Genomic DNA, 26,472 nt, shown 5'->3' on the forward strand with positions numbered 1-26,472 from the left:
GGGACTTTCCCACACTTTCCCTCAGATCGCAATCCCCTCCTGGTGAGGCCTCATGTACACAGCAAGCAGGGGCCACCTCCGCTGACCCCACGATCCCCTTCAGGTCACACAGCAGGCCCTGGTCCAGCCCCACTCGGAGCAGAGTGCCCCCTCCTCAGCTCAGATCTCAGCCCTCAGGACTGGGAGGACTCAGAGTCCTGATACTCAGTGAGGGAACCAGACTGGAATCAATTGGGGCACCTGAAACATTCTCGAGCCGTGGACCACCACAAGTTACCTGAAGGGGAATCTGTGGTCAGAGGGTACAAAACATGGGTACGCAAAATGCCTCATCAACGAAACGTGAAGCCTGGACTGAGCACCATTCAGAGGAGAAAAGCATCTCCCAACTCTCTTTTTCATCCCAGCCTAACTAAGGTGTAACTAACAAAAATGGTATAAACGTACTGTGTACAAAGTGATCATGTGAAAGATTCATACATTGAATAATTATTACAGTGGAGTAAGTTACACTTCCATCTATGAGTACACTGTATTTCTCCTCACTGGGCGAATTTCAAGTATATAGAAACACTACCGGCAGCATGCAGTACCTCAGATTCCCAGAACTGAAAATCTCTACTCTTTGCCTAACAGTGTCCCATTTCCCCCTCCACCCAGCTCCTGGTAACAGCCTTATTACTCGATGGCTCTATGAGTTTGACAAGTCTAGTTTCCACATACAGTGTCTGTCCTTCTTTGTCAGCCTTCTTTAACTTGGCATAATGTTCTCTAGGTTCATTCAGTTCAGTTCAGATCCTTGATTTTTATATACAGAGAAAAAATAGTTCATGAATATACACTATATAATAAATATTCCTATACCACACTTTTGTACCTATTCTTTTGTCAAGAGACATCTGGGCTGTGTCTGTGCCTTGGCTACTGCAAATCCAGTCACACTCATGGGACTGCGGACATATCCCTGAAAAACTGACTGCTTTCCCTTTGGATATCTGTCAGAAATGGGTTTGACAGACTGTAGGCCTGTTCTATATCAATTTGTTAAGGAACTTCCATTTTAGTTTCCAACATAGCAGTACCATTTACATTACCACCAACAGTGCAGTTAAGATTCCGTGTTTTCTGTACTGTGCCTGTGTATGCGCTTATTTTGGGAGGACAGGAGTGGTTAACAGAGAACCCAGCACTGGCCTGGCAGCAAGAGAGTTGCAGCTGCATCTTCTAGAGGACAAGCCTCCAGGTTGCAGATCACTGAGGTATCGCTGCCCTGTGATTCTCGGAGCCATCTTCCCCTACGTCACAGGACTTTATGACTCTTCGCAGATTGGGCCCAGAGATCCCGACTGAGCAGGACCACCTTATAACAAGTATTCTGTGATCTTAACCTTAGTACTCCTATTTTCCCAGAGGGACTCAAACAAACTTACAAACTTTCATGGTGTCCAACAGAGTGTCCACAGAGCCCACGATGAGCCTCTAACCCTCTTATGCAAACACAAAGCATTCCAAGCCCTGATAACTCACGCATGAGGCAAAGTACAAAAGAGGACAGCCAAGGATCCACAGACACAAGACACCATATTTTCATTTACAGTGAGTGATCCGGGTCAAATATGAAATATCTAAAGACTATGAAAAAGAGGGATAATTCCAATGATGCACATGGCCCACTGAGACCTCAGCATCTTCCAAGGAAACACTCCAGATTCTCTTGGTATCTTCCCAAATGCACATGAACCTTTCTTCACCGGCAACCCCAAGTACACAATGATACCAAAGTTAATGCAAAAAATGACCTGAGATTTTCCCTGTTACTCTATGGTGCCTGCCTGCTAAAAGAGCCAACAAAAGCCAGGGCGTGGAGTGGATGCTGGGGGCACCTGCTAGAACCAGCCCCTCAAGCCCAAGGCTCCCATCCTCTTGCACCCACAGGTTCCTGAGGGCTCAGCCCAGGACACAGTTCTAACAGTGGAAATGGCTTCTCTTGGCTGAATTCCACGTCCGTCGTTGCTGCTCACGTGTGGTCATAAGTTGTCAAATCAAACCTGTGCAGGCAAGTGTCAGCCTCAGCACTGCTGTCCCGGGAACACGAGCTAAGGCACTGGAACCTCAAACCATTCCATGCGGGCTCTCCAACAAACCCGCTCCCAGGTTCTCCAGCCTGAACTGAGACATTCTTTTCCAACAGATCCACACCCGCCTTGTCCCTGCAACTACACTCAGGATGGGCGCACGCTCCATTCACTGGGCTCACCTTGATGCCCCCAAGTAATGCCACAAGCCTCCTGCAGACCCCACCAGGCTCCCTCCGCTTTCCCCATTTGTCTACCTCTCCTCCCTGCATGACTGGACTAAGCAAGACTAAAGTGCACCAGGGTTTCTTGGCAAAGGGGATCACAAGAGGAGTGTCCACGAGCTACCACACAAAGGACACTGCACGTGCAGTATGGAAACCAAGAGACTGGCCCTCCTGGGAAAGTCTGCCACCACCTGGGGACACTATGGAGTCCAGGTACAAAGGCATTTGAGATGAGGAAGTCTCAAAGCAAGGGTCTCCAGGTCTCACTCTCTCCTGTTTTCCCCACCCACACCTACTTGGAAAATATTCTAGCCCTTGGGAGGGGGGAGGGCGGGCAGCGTCTTCTTCCTGCCCTGTTAGGTTTTGCATTTCTGCTCAACCTTAGTGCACTGGAATCACAATCGCTGACACTGAGCACATGAACTCCTAGAAGGCAAAGCTGCTGTCCATGATGGTGACTGGTCCCTGGATGGACAGAGCTTAGATCTGGGGGCTGCAGAGGACGAAACACAGCAGACTACATGGGGACATCTTAGCCCGCTGCTTGAGGACACCAGTTCTGTAGGACTTTTCAGGTTTTCTTATATTTCTTGGCTCTTCTTTTGAGTAATTACATAGTCTACATGGGGTAAAGATCAATTACAGCTGAAATGTCCAGAACATGGGAAATATCTTCATCACCTGCCCTGTTCTCCTGGTTTTCCTTAGGGATTATTCAGCCCAACTCATAGTCCTGTCATCTAAAGACATTTCCAGTATCAGGTACTGCAGCCATGTTTGGAAGAAGAGGAACACTGCTGCTGCTTCTAAGTCGCTTCAGTCTTGTCCGACTCTGTGTGATCCCTTAGACAGAAGCCCACAGACAGAAGCCCACCAGGCTACCGTCCTCGGGATTCTCCAGGCAAGAACACTGGAGTGGGTTGCCATTTCCCTCTCCAGTGCATGAAAGAGAAAAGTGAAAGTGAAGTCGCTCAGTCGTGTCCGACTCTTAGCGACCCCATGGACTGCAGCCTACCAGGCTCCTCCGTCCATGGGATTTTCCAGGCAAGAGTACTGGAGTGGGGTGCCATTGCCTTCTCCGAGAGGAACACTATGAGCCCTAAAAAGAGGGGAACCAGGAAGGACTCAAAATAACCCATGAAGAAGGGCATTAATTTCTGCTGATGGCAACTGATACAGAGGCAATAAACCTGGGTAACATGAGAGAGACTGTTAGGAGGGGACGGGGAGACCTCTCTGAGCCTAGACTTGAAGGGTGACAAAGGGCCTGAGCCAGGGTGACCTGAAGGTGAGAAAAGGAACTACAAAGTCAGACAGAAATGGTTTTGGTATTTGGAAACAGAGAAAAGGTAAATGAGACCAAGAGAGGCTGAACCACGAGCAAACAGTCAGCTCCCAGGATGAGGCTGGAGACTCTTACAGGGCCCTGAGCTTGACAGAGGGCTGTGGAGCCACAGCGAGGAGTCAAGCTTTTGTCCCAAGAACAAATGAAAGCCAGTGGAGGTCTGAACGTCAGGACATAAAAAAAATCTCCCTTCAGATTTAGCCTTATTCATAGAAGTCATCTAATTCTGAGCCTGTGATCCTGCCTCCATCCTACAGTTTTCCTTTTCATTTTTCATTGAGGAAGGACTGGGATCTATTTAAAATTCTAATTACGGCCAGACACTCCCTCCAAACCAGAACTGCCACACACAGACACACAGCCAATTCGGCTAATCATTTCAGGGGTCAGTGTTGCTCACGCTCAGAGTTTCCGGTCTAGTCTCTCATCTCCATGTTACAAGTGGGCTCCCTCAGGCCCAGAGAGAAGCCGTTTATGAGAAGGTCTGAGCTGAGTGAAGAGAACCAGGTATAACTGATTAATGAAATGGGAGGCTGAAGGGCAAGGGGGCCAAGTTTGTCCTTAACGTCCATCCCATTTAACACCAGGAACATCTGTCATGTATCTGAGCAAAAGAAACTTTTCTTTCAAGATTGGGTCAAACTGATACCAAGCAGGTAATTCTTTATTAGAAGATTGCAGTAAAATATTTTAAAAATGCTGCTGCTGCTAAGTCGCTTCAGTCATGTCCGACTCTGTGCAACCCCATAGACAGCAGCCCACCAGGCCCCTCGGTCCATGGGATTCTCCAGGCAAGAACACTGGAGTGGGTTGTCATTTCCTCCTCCAATGCATGAAACTGAAAAGTCAAAGTGAAGTCGCTCAGTTGTGTTCGACTCCTACCGACCCCATAGACTGCAGCCCACCAGGCTCCTCCGTCCATGGGATTTTCCAGGCAAGAGTACTGGAGTGGGGTGCCATTGCCTTCTCCAAGTTTAAAAATACAGAATTGCAAATATATATCCACTGGTATAAAAAACATTAGAAATAGGGTCTGAGCAATCTTTTTCATCATGAATAGAGAGGCTCTGTGGGAAGGTCCCACGTCAATCCAGCCCATCCTTCCTCATTCGCACAGAAAAGTCAAAAAGGGACCTGAGGGAAACATCTTCATATCACCTCACAGCTCACTTGTTTCACTGATCATAGAAAATGGAGAAAACAGACCATTACCCTAACCAGTTAAAATAGGTGTGTTTTTTTCTTATTTTGAAAGGAAAGAATGAAGCATTTTATTTTGTTGGTTTTATCATGTTAAATGTTCTTTTATTTTCCCATTTCTCAAAGAAATGCCTTTAATTTCACAAGATCTAATGTCATACCTCCGTTATTCTCTGGTAAAGAGCTGAGACCAGAAATACCCATTTGTGTGTGCACACATAAACACATACACACAATGCAAGTCTTTGGTAAAACCACAGTTGAAAATATGTCTGTTTTACTACACGATGTCCCATACATAAAACCCTCCAAGATGTATTTCTCTTTGAATTCAGAGAAAGGGAGGCGAGGTGATCTTTGCTTATTAACCTTAATTTTTTCAGTTTCCACATTTTTAAGTATTATAATTGGAGGATAATTACATTATAATACTTGGTTTTTGCCATAAAAGGCAATGGCACCCCACTCCAGTACTCTTGCCTGGAAAATCGCATGGATGGAGGAGCCTGGTAGGCTGCAGTCCATGGGGTCCCTGAGGGTTGGACACGACTGAGCGACTTCACTTTCACTTTTCACTTTCATGCATTGGAGAAGGAAATGGCAACCCACTCCGGTGTTCTTGCTTGGAGAATCCCAGGGACGGGGGAGCCTGGGGGGCTGCCATCTATGGGGTCACACAGAGTCAGACATGACTGAAGTGACTTAGCAGCAACATGAGTTGGACATGTATCTCCCCCATCCTGAACCACCTTCCACCTCTCTCCTAACCCGATCTCTCTGGGTTGTTCCAGAGCACTGCTTTGGGTGCCCTGCTTCATGCATCGAACTTGAACTGATCATTCTATTTTAAAAATGGTAATATACATGTTTCTTGCTATTCTCTCAAATCATGCCACCCTCGCCTTCTCACACTGAGTCCAAAAGTCTGTTCTTTACATCTGTGTCTCCCTTTGTTGCCCTGCATGTAGGATCATGGGTACCATCTTTCTAAATTCCATATATAAGCAGGAATATACAGTATTTATACATACAGAATATATACATACATATATATGTATATATATATACATATATACAGAATATACAGTCTTTCTCTTCCTGACTTACTTCACTCTGTATAATAGGCTCTAGGTTCATGTACCTCATAAGAACTGATAAACGAGGTGACATTTTTGCTAAGTATGGCACAAAATAGTCTAAGATGATTTACTACTTACCAAAGAAAATTTCAAATGTACAAGACGAAGAGAAGAAAGCACCCAGGCAAGGAATGAATCGGAAAAAATTTTAAAGAAAAAATTGTAAATTAGTTTTAACCTAAAAATCTGGTGTCAAAGTTAAAAAAATACTGAGAATAATCATAATCAGAAAAGGATGATAAGAATAGAATACTGAAAACTAAAAAAGCTTATTTCTGAAGTTAAAAATGATTATAGAAACTGAATGAATTAAGACCTATTCCAAGCCACAAAAAGCACCATACATATAGAAAGGAGAAAATGTGAATCCATTAAAAAAAAAAAAAAGTGTTCCTTTAAAAATGCTACCCAATAATGATACAGTGGACAAGAATCTGCCTGACAATGCAGGGGACATGGGTTCTATCCCTGGTTGAGGAAGATCCCACGAGTACAAGCAACTAAGCCTGTGCACAACTACTGAGCCTGTGCTTTAGAACGTGGGAGCCACAACTCTTGAGCCCACGGAACAGAACCGAAGACAACACAGCCAAAACAATTAAAAAAAAAAAAAGCTATCACAGAGTGACAGAGTCAGTCATTTTTTGCTCCCGGTGTCTTCTTCCCTGATCTCTATCTTATGATAGGACAAGGGAAGGGGGTCACTCACAACTCAGTGAATCAAGCCACTGCCCCAGGCTCAACAGGGTTTGCAAATAAAATGTCATCTTCTGCCACAAGTAATAAAAAAAGACACAAGCCTTATAGACAAGAGTTTTGAAATTCTCAGCCTCCTCTGTATAACTAAAAAAATCATCTGTATCCAAACAACTGGCCACACCTGGATGGAGCTTACCCCTCTGTTCACCTATCTCCCTATTTCATCTGAGTCTCCGTGTCTCTTTTTCTCCCCCTCTGGTCTCCTGCTGTTCCTGTCCTATTTCCTCCCTCACACGTGTCCTGTCTCAGGCTGCTGCAATTCGTTCCCCCTCGACATGCTCTCTTCCTCCAACCTTCCTGAGTCTTTCAAAAATCCATACCTATGTATGCCTCTTTCTTCCCCCATTTCGGCTCCCTCTCTGCGCTCCAGATTACTCCCCTTCTCTCGCTGTGACTCTCCCTTCCTCCCCACTCTCTAGCAGGCCATGTGGCTACGCTTCCTTCTAGCCCTTTCTTCCTCTGCTCCTTAGCTCTTTATCTGCCAGCACCATGATAAAACCGACCACCTCACATTGAGACTTGAACCCTTGTGGCGGGACCCCAACCGGATGAAAACACAACTCCGGACTCTAACCCAAGAGGCCTGGACTCAAACCCGGCCAAAACTCAGTTAGGGACTCTCCACCTCTGACGTCCCTCATCGCCCTTCGCCTCCCCGCTCCCATCACTGATACAGGGCAGTTGTCCCTATGCTGCTTTCCAGTCCCTGGAGATCTGGCTTTCTAATTTATTAATACTTCTCTATTTTACTCACTTGGCTATTTTCAAGACTTAATCTCTTTGACTTGACTATCCCTTTGCAAGTCCCTCAGCCATTCTCAGTGTTCCCACTGGTTCTCCCTGATGCTTTTCTCCTCAGTTTCAGTTATTTCTCTCAGTCCTTCTGACTCTGCTTCTCCTGATCCTCCTGCCTCCTGAATTTACTGAGTGGGCGACAGAACGCGACGCCCCCGGACCGGAAGACCACCTTTTCCGTCCGAGTTGAATTGGGCATGGAACAGCACTGGCGGTCACAAGGCTGGACCAGGTCACCTACCCTACGCGGGGTGAGGGGACGGGCTGACAGGAAAGGGGGGAGGCCTGAAGGGAAGAAGGACCGGCCTGAGGAGACGCGAGGACAGAGGGGCTGGGAGAGAAGGGGCTCAGGAGCGGGGCGGGCTCTCCGTAATCCCGGGACCAGGGAGGGGGCGCGGCCTCTCCGGGAGCGGGGGCGACGGGCTCTGCCTCCAGCGGTCGAGAAGGCGACGCGGCGGGGCGCGACTCCAACTCCCGAGAGAGGGCTTTACTTGGCGACGCCAGAGGTAAAAAAGGGTTTTAAGCAGGAAAATGTCGCCAGAGGCGGTGTCTACGCGGACAGAGCGCCGAAACCGACTCAGAAACACTTCAAACCCAAACGAAAAGATAACTGGGCCGCAACGGCAGCGTCTATTCGGGGCCGAGCACCGGGTGCCAGGGTTTTCAGGTCGCTGGCAATTCGCACACCATGAGGACGAGTGAGCGGGGACGGAGGTGGGGATTGGAGGGGTGGCGAGCTCTGCAAACTTACTCTAGAAGGAAGCTTAGGCGCCGCTCGGGGATCTCGGCTCCGCGCTCTCCAACTTCCGGCTCTGTGTGAAAGGGCTTTTGGTATTAGAGCCGCGGCTTCCGACCAGGGGCGGGGCGAGCACCAGCTGTGCGCAGAGTTCGTGGGAGGGGCGGGCCGCGAAGGGGGGCGGGGCCTGTTACCTTGAGAGCACTAAGTTACCTTCTGTAACAGTGCTCAGGTAAAAGCTTCAAGTTTTGTCGGAAGCCAAGATACTTCCTCTTAAGACTAAAAGGGTTTATTCTCAATAAAAAGCTGTTTTTCACAGCATGGTGTGCTCAGATCCTGCTAGTGAGGCTGAAGCAATTCAGGGATCTCGGAACTTGGGCAGTTCTAATAAACAAGAATGGGACTAGTCTCTGTATTACAAATCCAAAACTCTCCCTGGGTAGAAATGGGCTATTCTCTACTGACGCCCTACAAAACAGCAAACTCAGCATAGTGCTGAGTTCAACCAACTGAGGGTCAGCACTTGGGTGTCTGAGATGGAGGACTTAAGGGATGTGATCATTTGGGTCACTAACCACAGCCTTAAAATGAGCAAGACACTTTAAATGATTATAAACTGCGTTATTGTTTATTTTATCCAACGTGTTTTAATTATTTCCCTTTCTAAACCCAACTCTTTAAACAGTGACATAAAGGGGGTTGTATAAGCAACTCTTACAATGACAAATATCATTGTGTAAGTTAAGCTACAGAGAAAAATTAACTGATACATATACTGTGAAACGATTATCACAATAAGTTTACCTAGCATCCATAAATTCGTATAGATAACTTAAAAAGAGACAGCAAAATAGGAGAAAAAAGCATTTTTTTTCCTTTTGATGAGAACTGCATTAAAATACTGTATTCTGTACTTTGGAGGAAGTGCTTAGTCACGCAGCTGTGTCAGATTCTTTGCGACCCCATGGACCATAGCCTGCCAGGCTCCTCTGTCCGTGGGACTCTCCAGGCAAGAATACTTGAGTGGGTTGCCAGGCCCTCCTCCAGGGGATCTTCCCAACCCAGGGATCGAACCCATGTCTTGTGCATTGCAGGCGAATTCTTTACTGTCTGAGCCACCAGGGAAGTCTAACTGTTAAGTATCTTTCCCAAAAACTTGTTTAGGAAATTACACTAAATAATACCCATAATGTAATTTCAAGTTGATTATATATTCAGCGTGAACATAATTAGAATCTTTCACTTGCTATTTGCAAGTTCTAAAATATTTTAGGTCTTTATTTTCTAAAGCTATTACAAATCTCTACAGCATATTAAAAAGGAGAGACATTACTTTGCCCACAAAGGTCTGTATAGTAAAGGTATGGGCCAGTAGTCATGTATGGATATGAGAGCTGGACCATAAAGAAGGCTGAGTGGTAAAGATTTGATGCATTTGAACCGTGGTGTTGGAGAAGACTCTTGAGAGTCCGTTGGACTGCAAGGAGATCAAACCAATCAATGCTAAAGGAGATCAATCCTGAATATTCACTGAAAGGGTTGATGTTGAAGCTGAAGCTCCAATACACTGAGAAATCAGACAAGGTCTCTGTGAGGAAGAAACATGTAGGATTGGTAAGGTGGGAAATGGAAGAGTGTTGCAAGCAGAGAGAACAGCCTGAGTGCCAGCTCTGAGGCAGGAAGATATTTACTGAACAGAAAGTCAGCCAGTGTGAGTGGCATACAGCGAATGTACATGGGGTGATGCCAGGCAGAGGCTAATTTATGCAAAATCTATGGATTTAGGACTTGATTCCAAAAGCTACAGGAAGTCACTGAAGAATCAGCAAGAGGAAAGTTAGACGCTTAGATCTGTTTTTCAGAGCTCAATCTGCTGTGGGCAGAAGTTGTTGTTTACCTGCTTACTCATGCCAGACTCTTTGCAACCCCCCTGATGGCAGCCCCGCCAGCTGCTCTATCCATGGAATTCTCCAGGCAAGAATATTGGAGTGGGTTCCCATTTTCTTCTTTCATTTTACTTCTTCATTCAGTAACTATGTCAACATTCTATTTCTTTTTCAAAGCTTATTTATTTTGCTTATGTTGGGTCTTCGTTGCTGTGAGTGGGCTTTCTCTAGTTACAGCTGCAGTGCAGGGGCTTCTCATTGCAGTGGCTTCTCTTGTTTCGGAGCACACACTCTAGAGTGTGCAGGCTCCTGGGCTCTAGAGCACAGGCTCAGTAGTTGTGGCCCATGGGCTTAGTTGCTCTGAGGCATCTTCCCGGGCCTGGGATGGAACCCGTGCACCCTACATTGGCAGGCACATTGTTAGTCACTGTACTACCAGGAATGCCTCAACATTATCTTACTCTAGTTTCAAAAAAATAAAAAGTAATACAAGCACAAAAAAACATACAGAAGATTTCTTCCAATCTTTATAAAATACCTGTATTTAAAAATATGTGAAAAAAAAATATGTGGCCCTCCCTATGGGTAAGTGGTAAAGGATCCACTGGGCAATGCAAGAGATGTAGGTTGTTGCCCTGTCTGAGTTCCCACATGCTGGGGGGCAACTAAGCCCGTGAGTCTCAATTCCTGAGCCAGAGATCTAGAGCCCAGGAAGTGAAACTACTGAAGCCAGTGGGCTCTAGAGCCTGGGCTGCAAGACAAGAGAAGCCACCACAATGAGAAGTGTGTGCACTGTACCAGAGAGTGGCCACCACTCGTCAGAACTAGGGAAAAGACACTGAAGCAATAAAGATACAGTATACAAAATAAATATATTTTAAAAATCATAATGTGATTTTTATCATTAATTTTAGGTGTATACTTATTAACAAAATCCAAAATTTATCATTTTATTCCATTAGGAAAATACTGAATCAAGATTAATAAAGTTGGAGAATTCCCTCATGGTCCAGTGGTTAAGATCCCTCATTTCCACTGCAGGGTTTCAGGTTCGATCCCTACTCAGCAAACTAAGACCCTGGAGAATGCATCATGTGGTCAAAAGAGAAAGAAAAAAAACTTGGTAAGCCTGATTTCACAGTTTAAATTAGATGGTGTAACGGAACACTCCCTAGCCCTGACATCTCTTTCTGAACGTTCCATTCCATTCCCAAATACTTAAGTTTTTAGGAGGTGCTCATTTAGTTTTAAATGTACTATAAAAAGTGAGAACTGATTTGCACTCATTGGCCTCTTTTGCAGATTTAACGTGTACTGTACATATTAATACCTGAGGTCCACGTACAGCTTCTTTACCCTGGTTGACAGAGGGCAGACAGCACATCAAGATGGGCCCTAAACAGTCCCTGCTGCCCAAAAGCACTGAGACCCCGTCTCCAACCCGTGCGTGAGAAGCCCTGTCCAGGGTGGTGCTCAGGGGAGCCTCCTCACAAGCTCCGCGTCACCGGGTCATGGGGAGACGGGATCTAAGTGGAGACGACAGGCCCTGAAGGAAGGCCCCGGGTGAGTGTGCGTGTACAGGAGTCAGACAGGACACTCGAGAGTCAGACACGATTAGCGATCCTGAGAAGGGCATTTCAGGAAGGCAGTGTGAGAATCCACTGAGACTATGATCCTACCTGAGAAAGAGCCATGCCTGACTCCTGTTCTTTCATCTTCTGGGCCTCTTCGTCCATGAGTCTCCACAGTTCTACCATGAAAGTTGAAAACATTCTGCTTAATGCTTAGAGTCAACACCACCCTTTCCTGAGCCCCAACCACACACACAGGGAAGCCCTCACCCTGTGGAACAGACAGTCCTCTGTGGCCACTGTCTAAGGAGGGATTCAGGACAGTCAAGTACCGCAGAGTGACCAACAGGGTCCTTTCCCACACTTTCCTTGGCCACACTCCCCTCCTGCTGAGGCCTCATGCACACAGCAGCAGGGGGCACCTCTGCTGACCCCAGGATCCCATTCAGTTCACACAGCAGGCTCTGGTCCAGCCCCAGTCGCAGCAGAGCGCCCTCCCCTCCCCCAGGGCCTGATCTCAGTCTCAGAAGTAGAGGCTAAGAGCTGTGGTGCACAATGCAGGATCCAGATCAGAATCATCTGTGGCTCTGTGCACATTCCTGGGGCAAGGCCCCACACGAGATCCTCAGGAGCATGTCTGATGGGGGAGAACCGACTAACCAAAGGAGTATGTGTATACACACCATACACCCTGTGAGCATGTGACACATGTGTACACTGTGAAACATTTTTCACAATCCATGAACCAACACATACATCACCTCCAAATTCCCATGTTCTGTGTGTGGTGACAACACTGACGAGGTACTCTCCTGACAAATTCCCAGCAGGCAGTAACAGAACAGGATTAACTACGGTCAGCATGCTGTGCATACCTTCCCAGGACACACTCATTTCACAACTCAAAGTCTGTACCTTTTGTCCAACATCTCCCCATCTTCCCCACCTCCCAGCCCCAGATGACCACCATCCTACCCTCTGGGACTAGTGAGTTTCATTTGTTTTTACATTCCATATAATGGAAGGACATATAATACCAGTCTTTCCCTGTCTGTCTTAATTCACTAACTATAATATTCTCTACATTTATCCAAGTTGTCCCAAGTGAGACAAATCTCCAGAATTGTTTACAAGAAAGTCACTATTGAATGAACAAATCTTTATCCCAAGCTACAAAAATAATTAAATGTAAAGAAAGCAGAAAGCCAGGAGTAAAACCATCACAAAGAACATGTTTGAAGTTCCTTGAAAGGGCATCATGTAGTAAGAGTCAGTCAGTTCTTTCCCCATTTCTTCTCTCACATAACCTCTACTCCTCACCAGGAATAGGGAAGGGGATGACCCACACCTGAGAGAATCTGCTGCAGCCCACACCTCAACAGGCTCTACACATGTATGCTCTTTTAATACAAATAATTACAAAATACACATGCGTCACAGACAGAAATTTTGCAATTGTCATTCTTATCTATACAATTTAAAGAAGCAAGATTTGCGTTAGATTTTAAAGCCAAAAATCAATGTATAATGACTTAATGATTTTTACCCAACTGATTCAGCACTCTTCTGGATCTAGCCCCCACCATCACCTGCACACTAGCTGTTTCCATTCCATTTGGCTGATCTGTTTCCCTACTTCTTTCTATGTCTCCCTTTCTCTGCTCTCCTGCTGTGCCCGTCCTCCTCTCTACTTCTTCCCCACCTCCCATTCCGCCTCTCTTTGCCAACTGTTTGCCTTTGAAAGGTTGTTGTTGAATCACGCGAATACACCAGGATTCTTGGCCCCCAGAGGAGAAGAATTCAATCCGGAGCCAGAGACGAGGCTTGATCGCTCAGAGCTTTTGTGTAATAAAGTTTTATTAAAGTATAAAGGAGATAGAGAAAGCTTCTGACATAGGCATCAGAAGGGGGCAGAAAGAATACCCCCCTGCTAGTCTTTAGCTGGATGTTATATAGTCACTAGCAGTCTGTTAATGAAAGAAAGGAATGTCTTAAAATTCAGAATGGCACCAGGCCCCTCACCCATAAGATGCATTTTGGGATAATCTTGGCACCAAATGGTTTATCCTGGGCCATAAAATGATTAACTTGAATCTTGAAGAAGGGCAGACCACCATACAAATAGTTTCATTTACATAGATTAGGAGAACAATATCCATACTGGTTTGTCAAGTAGGTTCTGGGCCAAGAGGCGGAACTGACTTGGAGACAGAGTTTGGGGTAAAGGCATAGTACATTAGCATAGCTTAAGACAAACATTTCCATAAGAAAAAGGCATTGGTTATCTCTAGGCTCGAGAATAGCTAACTTCAGGGGAAACCGGGTGTCATTATGGCAACACAGTATTTTAAGAGAAACCTCCCTTTAAATTTGTATAGAGAAGGAAAAAATATTGCTAGTTTGTTTCCTCCTGCCGCTTAAGAGAGATAAAAATGTCTGACACTTGCAGGCTATTTCCTCTATTTGGAGCCCCCTGGCCTTCCTGCCTGTTACCCTCTCACCTTCAAGTTGCTTTCTCTCCAACCTCCCTGGTGATCCTCAGTCTCCCTGTATTTCTGCTTTTCTTCTTCCATCTCTGCCCTCCCTCCCAACTCTCTGGCACTCCCAAATAGCTATGCTTCCTTTCAACTTGCTCTTTTTCTCAGCTCCTTCAATCATTGCTGCTGCTGCCGCTAAGTTGCTTCAGTCGTGTACGACTCTGTGCGACCCCATAGACAGCAGCCCACTAGGCTCCTCTGTTCCTGGGATTTTCCAGGCAAGGATACTGGAGTGGGTTACCATTGTTGTCTCCAAACCAAGTGTGTGAGCCTCCAACAAAAATAATGATGACTGGACTTGAAGCAGTTGATCAAGTGTATAGCTCAATATGTGATCAGTGATTGTAATAAAGTTACTCTAGATATGGGAGTAACTTCCACTTCCAGATGTTCAAGCTGGATTTAGAAAAGGCAGAGGAACCAGAGATCAAATTGCCAACATCTGCTGGATCATCAAAAAAGCAAGTATTCCAGAAAACATCTACTGCTGCTTTATTGACTACGCCAAAGCCTTTGACTGTGTGGATCACAACAGACTGGAAAATTCTTAAAGATATGGGAGTACCAGACTACCTGACCTGCCACCTGAGAAATCTGTATGCAGGTCAAGAAGCAAGTTAGAACCAGACATGGAACAACAGACTGGTTCCAAATAGGGAAAGGAGTACGTCAAGGCTGTGTATTGTCACCCTGCTGGTTTAACTTATATGCAGAGTACATCATGCCAAATGCCAGGTTGGATAAAGCACCAGCTGGAATTAAGATTTCTGGGAGAAGTATCTATAACTTAAGATATGCAGATGACACCAGCCTTATGGTAGAAAGTGAAGAAGAACTAAAGAGCCTCTTGATGAAAGTGAAAGAGGAGAGTGAAAAGGCTGGCTTAAAATTCAACGTTCAGAAAACGAAGATCATGTCATCCGGTCCCATCACTTCATGGCAAATAGTTGGGGAAACAATGGAAATAGTGAGATACTTTTTTTTGAGAGTGGGGGCCTCCAAAATCACTGCAGATGGTAACTGCAGCCATGAAATTAAAAGACACTTGCTCCTTGGAAGAAATACTGTGACCAACCTATACAGCATATTAGAAAGCAGAGACTTTATCAAAAAAGGTCCATGTAGTCAAAGCTATGGTTTTTCCAGTAGTCATGTATGGATGTGAGAGTTGGACTATAAAGAAAGCTGAGTGCCGAAGAATTGATGCTTTTGAACTGTTATGTTGGACAAGACTCTTGAGAGTCCCTTGGGCTGCAAGGAGATCAAATTAGTCAATCCTAAAAGAAATCAGTCCTGAATATTCTTTGGAAGGACTGATGCTAAAGCTGAAACTCCAATACTTTGGCCACTTGATGTCAAGAACTAACTCATTGGGAAAGACCCTGATGCTGGGAACAACTGAAGGCAGGAGGAGAAGGGGACGACAGAGGATGAGATGGTTGGATCGCGTCACGGACACGATAGACATGAGTTTGAGTAAGCTCTGGGAGTTGGTGATGGACAGGGAGCCCTAGCATCCTGCAGTCCATGGGGTCGCAAAGAGTCGAACACGACTGAGTGACTGAACTGAACTGAGATATGGGAAGATGCAACAAGAAGGAATACTTTCCTGGACCATAACTAGAAGACAGGTCTGCAGAGATCTTTGACTATGGAGACCTAATCCACTAATAGCACACTGAGTGACCTGTCAGCAAAAGCCTTCTTCACAACTGAGAACAAGCCCTCCCAGCAACACGAGACAAAATGTTCATGAAATGCCCCCCAAAACATGATTGGATGTATGACCACAAGAGGGCCGTGTCAACTACAAATTGTCACTTATTAAGGGCATTGCCAATGAGTGAACGGCAAAGGCATTTACCCTCTGCCTGCATGGAGATTGAACCCCATTCTGCTAAAGCTATTGACTTTCAACAGCCTCAGAGGGACTTCAGAGTGGAGTAAGGCACTCTGCTCCAGGGACTCTGGTAGGACTGGTCTGTACAGAGTTGGATGTTTTTAGGAACAGATTTTATGATCTCAATCCTTGCACCTCCTCCTATCCAAAGAAGCACTAAATCCCTTCATGGTGACATCAGATCCTCATGACTAACAAAAAACCTTTTGTGAAATGAGTGCTTCATGGTATTGAACTTCCCCTTCACCAAAACCTTATATATTGAACTTCCCCCACTGCTGCTTTGGAGCAGTCTCTCAGACTGCTCAGACTACTCTATTGATATGACCATTTAGCAAATATGACCATACTTTGCAGGGCATTTCATGACCATATGGTCCCACGTTGCTGGGAAGGCTCATTTCCAGTTCTGAGGAAGGTTTTTGCTGATACGCCGCTCAATGTGCTATTACTGGACTAGGTCTTAATAGTCAAAGATCTCTGGACACCTGTCAGAGCTATCTGAGATGCTGTCTTCCTGGCTGCTGTCCTCATTTTCCCCAAATAAATCTTAACTTGCAACTCTCAAGTTGTACATCTCTTTCAGTTGACACGCCCTCTTAAAACAACACGAGATGACTCTAACACAAGGACATCACCAGATGGTCAATACTGAAATCAGATTGATTATGTTCTTTGCAGCTGAAGATGGGGAACCTCTATACAGTCAGCAAAAACAACACCAGGAGTTGACTTGGCTCAGATCATGAACTCCTTACTGCCAAATTCAGACTGAAATTGAAGAAAGTAGGGAAAACCACAAGACACCATTCAGGTATAACCTAAATAAAATCTCTTATGATTGCACAGTGGAAGTGACAAATAGATTCAAGGGAGTAGATATGATAGACAGAATGCCTGAGAACTATGGATGGAGGTTCATGACATTGTACAGAAGGCAGTGATCAACACCATCAGAAGGAAAAAGAAATGCAAAAAGGCAAAATGCTTGTCTGAGGAAGCCTTACAAATAGCTGAGAAAAGAAGAGAAGTGAAAGGCAAAAGAGAAAAGGAAAGATAAACCCATTTGAATGAAATGTTCCAAAGAATAGCCAGGAGAAATAAGAAAGCCTTCTTAAGTGGACAATGCAAAGAAATAGAGGAAAACAATTGAATGGGAAAGACTAGAGATCTCTTCAAGAAAATTAGAGATATCAAGGGAGCATTTCATGCAAAGATGGGCACAATAAAGGACAGAAATGGTATAGACCTAACAGAGGCAGAAAAGATTAAGAAAAGGTGGCAAGAATACACAGAAGAACTATACAAAAAGGATCTTAATGACCCAGGTAACCATGATGGTGTGTTCACGCACCTAGAGCCAGACATCCTGGAATGTGAAATCAAGTGGGCTTTAGGAAGCATTACTATGAACAAAGCTAGTGGAGGTGATAGAATTCCAGCTGAGCTATTTCAAATCCTAAAAGATGATGCTGTGAAAGTGCTGCACTCAATATGCCAGCAAATCTGGAAAACTTAGCAGTGACCACACGACTGGAAAAGGTGAGTTTTCATTCCAATTCCAAAGAAAGGCAATGCCAAAGAATGTTCAAACTACCGCACAATTGCACTCATCTCACCTGCTAGCAAAGTTATGCTCAAACTTCTTGATTAGAAGTCAGCTTTCATTGTCAGCTCCTCCTCCTCATTGGGTGGGGGAATTTTCTTGTCCTTAGAGGGTCAAGCTTGGACTCGAACGGCTCAATGGAAATACACAAAATTTGGTAGCTCATCTCAGATTTCAGCATAATGTCACCTTTTCCTTATATTTTTGTGTTTAGTGCACACAAAGAAGCATGTCCTAGGGGGTCATTAACTTACTGAGCCCACCGGGCAGGATGTGGGGCTCATGCCACCGTTGTTTTATTCTTTGGGGGCCCATCCTGTGCTTTTGCCACATGGTTTTGTGGCTGAGAAAACCTGCTTTCTTGACTGATCCTTTAACGTACAGTCTCCCATACTCTTTTCTTTACTTACAATCCCCTAGTGGGAATAACTATTTAATGACCTACTCTGTCTCTTTTCTCTATCCTTATCAACTTGATTTACCTTAGTCTTCTTGGCAGTCTTGGGCGACCCAGGTTCTTGTGTTGGGCCCCCATCTGGGGAGGTCTGACAGCAGTCTTTATTTTTAGCACGAATCATGCAAGTCTGAGGGGCTCGCTGGATGGTCTTCTGCAGGTTAGGCTCCATTATGAACTTGTGAATCCGTTGTGGCTTCTCTCCTGGTGTGGGTGCTGTTATAGTCTGCTGTGGCACAGTGTGCAAGAGGGACTCAGGAGTCAGAACAGTTCCACATGCACACATCTCCCCCGGGTGTGGTGTGGTCCAGAGTGAATCCCCACTCCTTTTCCGGATACGCCACCTAGTATTTTGACAAGTTGATCTGTAGTGAACCTCTCATGGCTTGAGAATCACCTGCCTTTGCGGCCTGCCTTTGCAGCTTGGTCAGCTACCTGGCTGCTTTGGATTATATGAATTTCACCCTTCTGGTGGCCTGGACAGTGCACTCCGGCCACCAGTGAGGGCTTGTGGATGGCTTCTCATAGTGACAGGATCTCAAAGCATGTTTTCTGTTTTTATTGTCCGAAGCAAGGAGCCCCCTTCTCTCTAGATGGTGCTGTGAGGAGGCACCACAGAGAACGCAGAGGAGGAGCCTCTGTATGTGTCACTCACGTGCCTTCAGTGAGCCATAGGGCTCTTGTCAGAACAGTGACTTCTGCCTCCTGAGCTGAGCTCCCTAGGGGCAGGGCTTTTGCTTCTACCACCTTTTCAAGGGTTAGCACCACAGGACCTCCCTGGTGGTCCAGTGGTTAAGACTGCACTTCCTCTGCAGGGAGTCCGGGTTTGATCCCTGGTTGGGGAACTAAAATCTTGTAGACTATGTGGCAAAAACACAAAGGGTTTTCACTACATACTGAATACATCCCCTCCCTTGGTCCATGAAGCTGCTTCCATCCATGAACTGGTCCACATCCGGCTCAGCCAAGAGTTGTGTGTTGAGCCCGGTCTATTTGAGGCAGTTGTCCTCAGGGGGTTGTGCAGCAGCTGTCAGGAGCAGTGACACTGGATTTAGGGCCAAATTGACCTCAGGTTTTAGAGTGGAATTGCCTAAGAGAATGGCTTGGTACTTCCCCATTCTCCCAGAAGTCAGCCAATAGCCCCCTTTTTGTTCCAGTGAAGAAAGGACATGAAATGAAGTGAAAGTCGCTCAGTCATGTCTGACTCTTTGCAACTGCATGGATTATACAGTCCATGGAATTCTCCAGGCCAGAATACTGCAGTGGGTAACCTATCCCTTCTCCAGGGGATCTTCCCGACCCAGTAATCGGACCAAGGTCTCTTGCATTGCAGGCAAATTCTTTACCAACTGAGCTACCAGGGAAACCCAAAGAAAGGACATGGTGAGAGATGTACACAGTGGTGGGTCACCCCAGGGTAAACTACTTGGTTTCCTGAAGTCTGGCAGGAGCTGCTACAGCTCGAAGGTTAGGGGCCACCTTGAACAGTCTGTTTTAGTTGAGAAGTAAGTAGTGGGCCGAGGGATGTTTCCCGGAGCTTGAATTAATATCTGAGACTCATGCCTTGTCTCTTATGGACCTACAGTGTGAAAGGTTTAAGTCTGCTAGTTCCAAAGCTGGAGCTGAGACTAACCTTGTTTTTCTCATTTCACAGGTTGTTTGGTGCTCTTTTGTCAAAGTAAAGAGCTCAAGATATGTCCTTTTAAAGCCTGAGTTCAAGATCCTAATTCGACAGAATCCTGCCTTTCCCAGAAGCCCCTCAGCTCTGTGTGTCTTGGGTGTTCCCAAGCCGGCAGTTGCGTATTTTCTGTCAGGCAGAGGATGAAACCCAGGTACATGACTTGTTGCTTGTTGCCTTCTTTCGGGAGCCGTTCCATCCACAATCAGCCAAGTTCAGGATTCCTATGGTATTTTGTAGACATTTCGCTTGTTGTGACCAAGTCATCGACAAACATTGGAGTAAGAACCCTAGCCAACATTTCCCCAAACAAGGTAGGGGAAATCTTCGGTCCTTGACGCAACACTGTCCAGCAGTACTATTGGACTCCCTGTGTTTCGGGATCCTGCCACCAGAAAGCAGACAGCTGCAGTGGTTCTTCTGCAGTAGGAATGCAGGGAAAAGTGTCCTTCAAGCCCAGAACTGAGAACCAGCAGTATTGTCCCACAGTAGTTGTGAGCAGAACATATATGGATTACTGTTACAGGCTGAAAATCTTAGGTTGTCTCACTAATGGCCTTCACGTCTTGGACAGTGTTTCGAACACTGCGGAGTTCAGCTCTTTGGGAGGATAGGGGTTTTATATAGTAATCTACAAGGTTTAATTCGTCCCAGTTAAGCCAACTTTTCAAGAATTGTTTGAATGATCTTTGGGTCTCTTGCCTCAGAAGGTACTGTTTTAAATTAGGTGTCCCAGTGTCCTTTATTTTTTTCTGGCTGTCCTGCATAGTTTGCAGGATCCTAAGTTCCCTCACCAGGAATTGAACCCGGACCACTGCAGTGAAAGTGCCAACTTGTAACCACTGAACCACCAGGGAATCCCTCCAGTGTCCCTAATAACAGGATTTGTATTGGCCACGTGTTTGTCGGCCTTCCCTGGGGTGCTGTCAGTGCACACTTCCTGCCTTACCTTTTTGTATACTTGGGGAGGGGGAATCAGTCGCCTTCTCCAGAGTGTCCACAAGTGTCACCTGCCTGCTTACCGGGTGCCCTGACAGGATGCTGATGTCAAGCTTTTCTGGTGAAAAAATTATTTGCGCATTTAATTTACAAAAGAGGGATTGGACACGTTGGCATATATAAGAAACTGTGTTTCAGATTGAGGTCCCCTAATCGGCATTGCAGAGGTCGTAAGAAAGAACAGCTTTGCACTTCTCCAGAAACTCTTGTGACCGGGATGGACTGAGTCGTTCTCTGCGCCATCTTGGTATCTATCAAGTATTCTGCACTGTAGCTATCAGAATGTCAGTCAGCTAGTCCCCACTGTCACAGGTACCTGGAGCTCCTGGGGCATCATTAGAGTGTTCAACTCTTTCTAGTGCGACGACAGGCTCCTGTCTGTTACTGTTTTCCTTCTCACTCCTTAGCCAAGGACAGTCTGTTTTCCAGTGCCGTCCTTACACTAAGCGTGTTGTTCCCTCCCCCGCGGTGGCTCACCTCTCCTCAGGTTACTCGAGCCCTGGGAGTCCACTGCTGCCACCAGGTACTGTGGCTTTCAGTCCTGCATCTTCTTGCTTCGTTTGCTGTTCTCTGCTGTTGAACACTTTTAAAGCAACATCTGCCAGTTGAGAAGGGATCATTCCAAATGGACCATCTAACTTTTGTGAGTTTTTGATGTCTGGGGAGCTTTGTCCAATAAAGGTTATGTTTACCATTCTCATTATTTTCAGAGGCCTCAGGGTTTGCATCAGAGTAGGGCCTATAAGTATGATAAACTCTTTCTAGAAACTGATGGTCCTCATTGTGTTTTTGGTGTATCTCTTGAATTTATCTAAGCTTTTTTGCTTCTGTACTCCTTTCCAAAGACCTGCTAAGATACACTTACTGTAATGCTGTCAGTTCAGTTCAGTCATTTAGTCATGTCTGACTGTCTGCAACTCCATGGACTGCAGCATACCAGGCTTCCCAGTCCATTACCAACTCCCATAGCTTACTCAAACTCATGTCCATTGAGTAAGTGATGCCATCCACCTATCTCATCCTCTGTCGTCCCCTTTTCCTGCCGCCTTCAATCTTTCCCAACATCAGGGTCTTTTCCAATGAGTCAGTTCTTTGCATCACGTGGCCAAAGTACTGGAGTTTCAGCTTCAGCCTCAGTCCTTCCAATGAATATTCAGCACTGATTTCCTTTAAGAATGACTGATTGGATCTCCTTGCACCCCAAGGTACTCTCAAGAGTCATCTCTGACATCACAGTTCAAAAGCATCAATTCTTTGGCACTCAGCTTTCTTTATAGTCCAACTCTCACATCCATACATGACTACTGCAACAACTACATCTTTGACTAGATGGACCTTTGTCGGCAAAGTAATGTCTCTGCTTTTTAGTATGTTGTATAGGTTGGTCATAGCTTTTCTTCCAAGAAGCAAGTCTTCTAATTTCATGGCTGCAGTCTCCATCTGCAGTGATTTTGGAGCCCCCAAAATAGTGTCTGTTTCCATTGTTTCCCCAACTATTTGCCATGAAGTGATTGGACAGATTGGTGTGATCTTAGTTTTCTGAATGTTGAGCTTTAAGCCAGCTTTTTCACTCTCCTGTTTTACTTTCATCCAGAGGCTCTTTAGTTCTTCGCTTTATGCCATAAGGGTGGTGTCATCTGCATATCTGAAGTTATTGATATTTCTCCTAGCAACCTTGATTCCAGTTTGTGTTTCATCCAGCCCAGTATTTTGAGTGATGTACTCTGCATATAAGTTAGATAAGCAGGGTGACAATATATAGCCTTGACGTACTCCTTTCCCTATTTGGAACCAGTCTGTTGTTCCATGTCCACTTCTAACTGTTGCTTCCTGACCTACAGATTTCTCAGGACGCATGGCAGGTGGTCTGGTATTCCCATCTCTTGAAGAATTTTCCATAGTTTGTGTGAGATACACACAGTCAAAGACTATTCAATGAAGGAAAAGTAGATGGGAAGAAGATTCTATTTAAGGAAGGGGCAGGGTTTCTGGGAATTGGGCCTCTGCCTACTTTTTGGCCTTTTATGGTTATCCTGTGAACTATCATTGTGCCTGTGGGTGTGTCGTTTAGGTGATGTGTTAGAGTGAGAGTGTAATGAGGCTTAAGGTCAACTGGAAGTAGACTCTTCCGCCATCTTGGACCTCGTTGGGGTTCTAACTACTTTTTGTCATATCCTTTTTTTCTCAATGACTGTGTCATCCCGTCACCTCACTTCTTTTAATGGTTGTGCCCTGCCCCCTTCCTTCTGTCTCATTGTGATCCTTTAGAATATTGAGAATGTTGTCTTCTAAGGAGTGATGTGGCTTGGTGCCAGAGGAAGAAAAATTGATTTTTATGTTTGAGCAGGTTCTTCCATCGAGGTCTGGTTAACAGAGGGCTCACGGGAGAGGATGGAGGGGGCCAAAATGGGCAGAGGGAAAGTTTGCGTTTAATTTTTATGTCTTGCCTTAAACTGTTGAGTTTTGGTTTCATCAGTGCTCTCTCATGAGGCAGACATCTTACTGCATCCCACCTACTCTGAATGTGTGGGCAAGAGGGATCAGAAGACAGAGTGACTGAGAGGAATAGAAACGTGAGGAGAAAAGAAGAGTGGGTGAGATCAGAGGACAGTGTGGAGGATGGGTGTTTTGCAAAGAGATGGTAAGAATGAAAGAATAAACAGTGAAAGTAGCAGATGGTAAAAAACAAAGTAAAAGAAAGTTGGGATCTCTTGGGACATGAAGGAGTAAAGACAGAATAGGAGAGGAGCCCCTGATCAGTATGAAAAGAGAAGGTTAGTCAGTTGTGTCTGACTTTTTGTGATTCCCATGGTCTGTAGTCCACTAGGCTCTTCTGTCCATGGAATTCTCCAGGCGAGAATACTGGAGTGAGTTGCCATTTCCTGTTCCAGGGCTGATCAGTATAATGAGGGTATAAAAGGGTGGAAGACATAGCCTTGGGAGAGACTTGATGCTGGGAGAGGAGAAGGGCTGGAGCGAGCTCAAAGCAAGCAGAGGAAGAGAGGGTGAAAAGGTAGTTTGGCCACCAGAGGCGGGGCAGAGTGGGGATGAAGGGCGTGTCACGGATTCAATGGTGGTAACCTGGAGGACTGAAAGAGAGGGACACAAGGAAACAGGTCAGAAAGGTTGAGGGGGAACAATGTGCAAAGAGGTAGGACAGCAGAGAGGGACAGATAGACAAACAAAATGAAAGGGAAACACGAAGTGAGAGGGTGGAGATCTGGATGCAGATGAGTGCTGAGCTGTTTGCTTATGCATGATTAAGTTGTGATGTATTTGATTTGTGGCTTTGGACTCCAAAAAATACCTTTTAAAATTATTCTGATAAGGATGCTAATTGAAATTTTCCTGTCTGTATGTGTGCATTTTGTAATTATTTGTATCATAATAGAGCTTCCACTTGCCATCCTGTTCAGCCCAGGGGACAGTGACTTGACTCAGACAGCTGTGGGTCACCCCTTCCGTTGCCTGGTGTGGAGTAGAGAACGGGGAGACTGTTGGAGCCAGAAATGACATCGGTCACCATGCCTCTCTCTCACTTTTAAGTATGATGCAATGAATAGAGAACATTTCAAGATGAGTTCTTTTATTACCCACATTGATACTAGAATCAGAATATCTGTATTAAATTAGAGAAATATTTTAGTGTGTTTAGATTCACACAGAGCAGAAAGGAAACAAATTGGTCAATTAGAAAACACTAAGTGCTCTAATAATTTTCGCCTGTCACTGAACACACGTAGCAGAGTGGCCCTGTGTTTCATGGAACATTATACTCTCAGGTTAAAGAACAAAGTTCAATCCAGCCTTAACCCTGGACTCCAGAGAACCCCATCTACAAAGCCTAGTTAGTTAGTTAGTTCAGTCAATCAGTCGTGTCTGACTCTTTGCAACCCCATGAATCGCAGCACGCCAGGCCTCCCTGTCCATCACCAACTCCCGGAGTTCACTCAGACTCACGTCCATCGAGTCAGTGATGCCATCTAGCCATCTCATCCTGTGTCGTCCCCTTCTCCTCCTGCCCCCAATCCCTCCCAGCATCAGAGTCTTTTCCAATGAGTCAACTCGTCGAATGAGGTGGCCAAAGTACTGGAGTTTCAGCTTTAGCATCATTCCTTCCAAAGAAATCCCAGGGCTGGTCTCCTTCAGAATGGACTGGTTGGATCTCCTTGCAGTCCAAGGGACTCTCAACAGTCTTCTCCAACAGCACAGTTCAAGAGCATCAATTCTTCAGTGCTCAGCTTTCTTCACAGTCCTACAGAGCCTAATGAAGGTACAAGCCCCAGGCCGCCCCTGTCTGGCTCTCTGCACCTTGCCCTGATTTCCCACTTGAGCCCTTGACGTTTGCTTTGCAGCTCCTCCAGGATGAGTGAGTAAAACACACTTCCATTTCGTTTTCCCTTGCAGTCTTCTATTGAGTTGTGACCCAACGTCCAGCACTGAGGACCTTGACTTAACAAGTGTTAGTGTAACAAAGTCACAACAGTGGTATTAGACACATCTAATAAACATACAAAGAAGAACTAAAGAGCTTCTTGCTGAAAGTGAAAGAGTGACAAAACTGGCTTAAAACTCAACATTCAGAAAACTAAGATCATGGCATCTGGTCCCACCACTTCATGGCAAATAGATGGGGAAACAATGGAAATGGTGACAAACTTTACTTTTTTGGGCTCCAAAATCACTGCAGATGGTGACTGCAGCCATGAAATTAAGACGCTTGCTCCTTGGAAGCAAAGTTATGACCAACCTAGACAGCATATTAAAAAGCAGAGACATTACTTTGCCAACAAAGGCCCGTCTAGTCAAAGCTTTGGCTTTTCAGTTGTTACGGATGTAAGAGCAAACTATAAAGAAAGCTGAAAGACAAGGAATTGAACTGTGGCATTGGAGGAGACTTTTGAAAGTCCTTTGGACTGCAAGAAGATCCAACCAGTCCATCCTAAAGGAAATCAGTCCTGAGTATTCATTGGGAGGACTGACGCTAAAGCTGAAATTCCAATACCTCGGCCACCTGATGCAAAGCATTGCCTCATTGGAAAAGACCCTGATGCTGGGAATGACTGAAGGCGGGAGGAGAAGGGGATAACAGAGGATGAGATGGTTGAATGGCACCACCAACTCGATGGACATGAGTTTGAATAAGCTCCGGGAGTTTGTGATGGACAGGGAAGCCTGGAGTACTGCAGTCCATGGGGAGGCAAAGAGTCGGACATGACTGAGCGACTGAACTGATTAACTGAACAAACATACAAAGAAGATTTAGCAGCAACTTGACATGATTTCTTTTAGACCAAAGAAAAGGAGGGAACACTTCCCAACTCAATGTATGAGGTCAGTATTACCGTGAGACAATACGAGACAAGGTATCAGAAGAAAAGAAAAGATAAAGATAACTACCAACTAAATCCCACATGAAGAAGCAAACATTGTTAACAAAATATTAGCAATAGAAATCAGCAAGAGACAAAAATAATTGTATGCCGTGATCCAGTGGGAGTATAGAATGAGGGATAGAAGGCTATCTCGAATTTCAATCAATGTCATCCAGACTGTTGACAGACA

The 26,472-nt window shown here is 45.4% G+C and overlaps 1 protein-coding gene and 1 long non-coding RNA gene across 5 annotated transcripts in view; both read right to left on the minus strand.

The window, feature by feature from the left end:
* Positions 1 to 8,432, minus strand: part of LOC147354477 (zinc finger protein 610-like) — a 31,445-nt gene extending 23,013 nt beyond the window's left edge. For 2 of the 3 annotated variants that reach the window (XR_015146448.1, XM_086354181.1), the window contains exon 1: positions 8,292 to 8,432. The gene's annotated coding sequence lies outside the window, so the exon portion shown is untranslated. The remainder of the gene's footprint in view (positions 1 to 8,291) is intronic. The other variant, XM_086354182.1, reaches the window with a different exon arrangement.
* The window catches only part of LOC147354476 (uncharacterized), a 76,975-nt gene that overhangs the window by 44,900 nt on the left and 5,603 nt on the right, over positions 1 to 26,472 (minus strand). The window contains exon 4 of one of the 2 annotated variants that reach the window (XR_015146455.1): positions 11,842 to 11,912. The exons of the other annotated variant lie outside the window; for it this stretch is intronic. This is a non-coding gene — a long non-coding RNA (uncharacterized LOC147354476). Of the gene's footprint in view, positions 1 to 11,841; positions 11,913 to 26,472 lie in introns of those variants that run through there. 2 annotated transcript variants of the gene reach the window in all.

Source organism: Bos grunniens, chromosome 18 (genome assembly GCF_055505025.1).
Source record: "Bos grunniens cultivar Pamir isolate PY7600 chromosome 18, Bosgru_T2T1.0, whole genome shotgun sequence".
NCBI classification, from domain to species: Eukaryota; Metazoa; Chordata; class Mammalia; order Artiodactyla; family Bovidae; genus Bos; species Bos grunniens.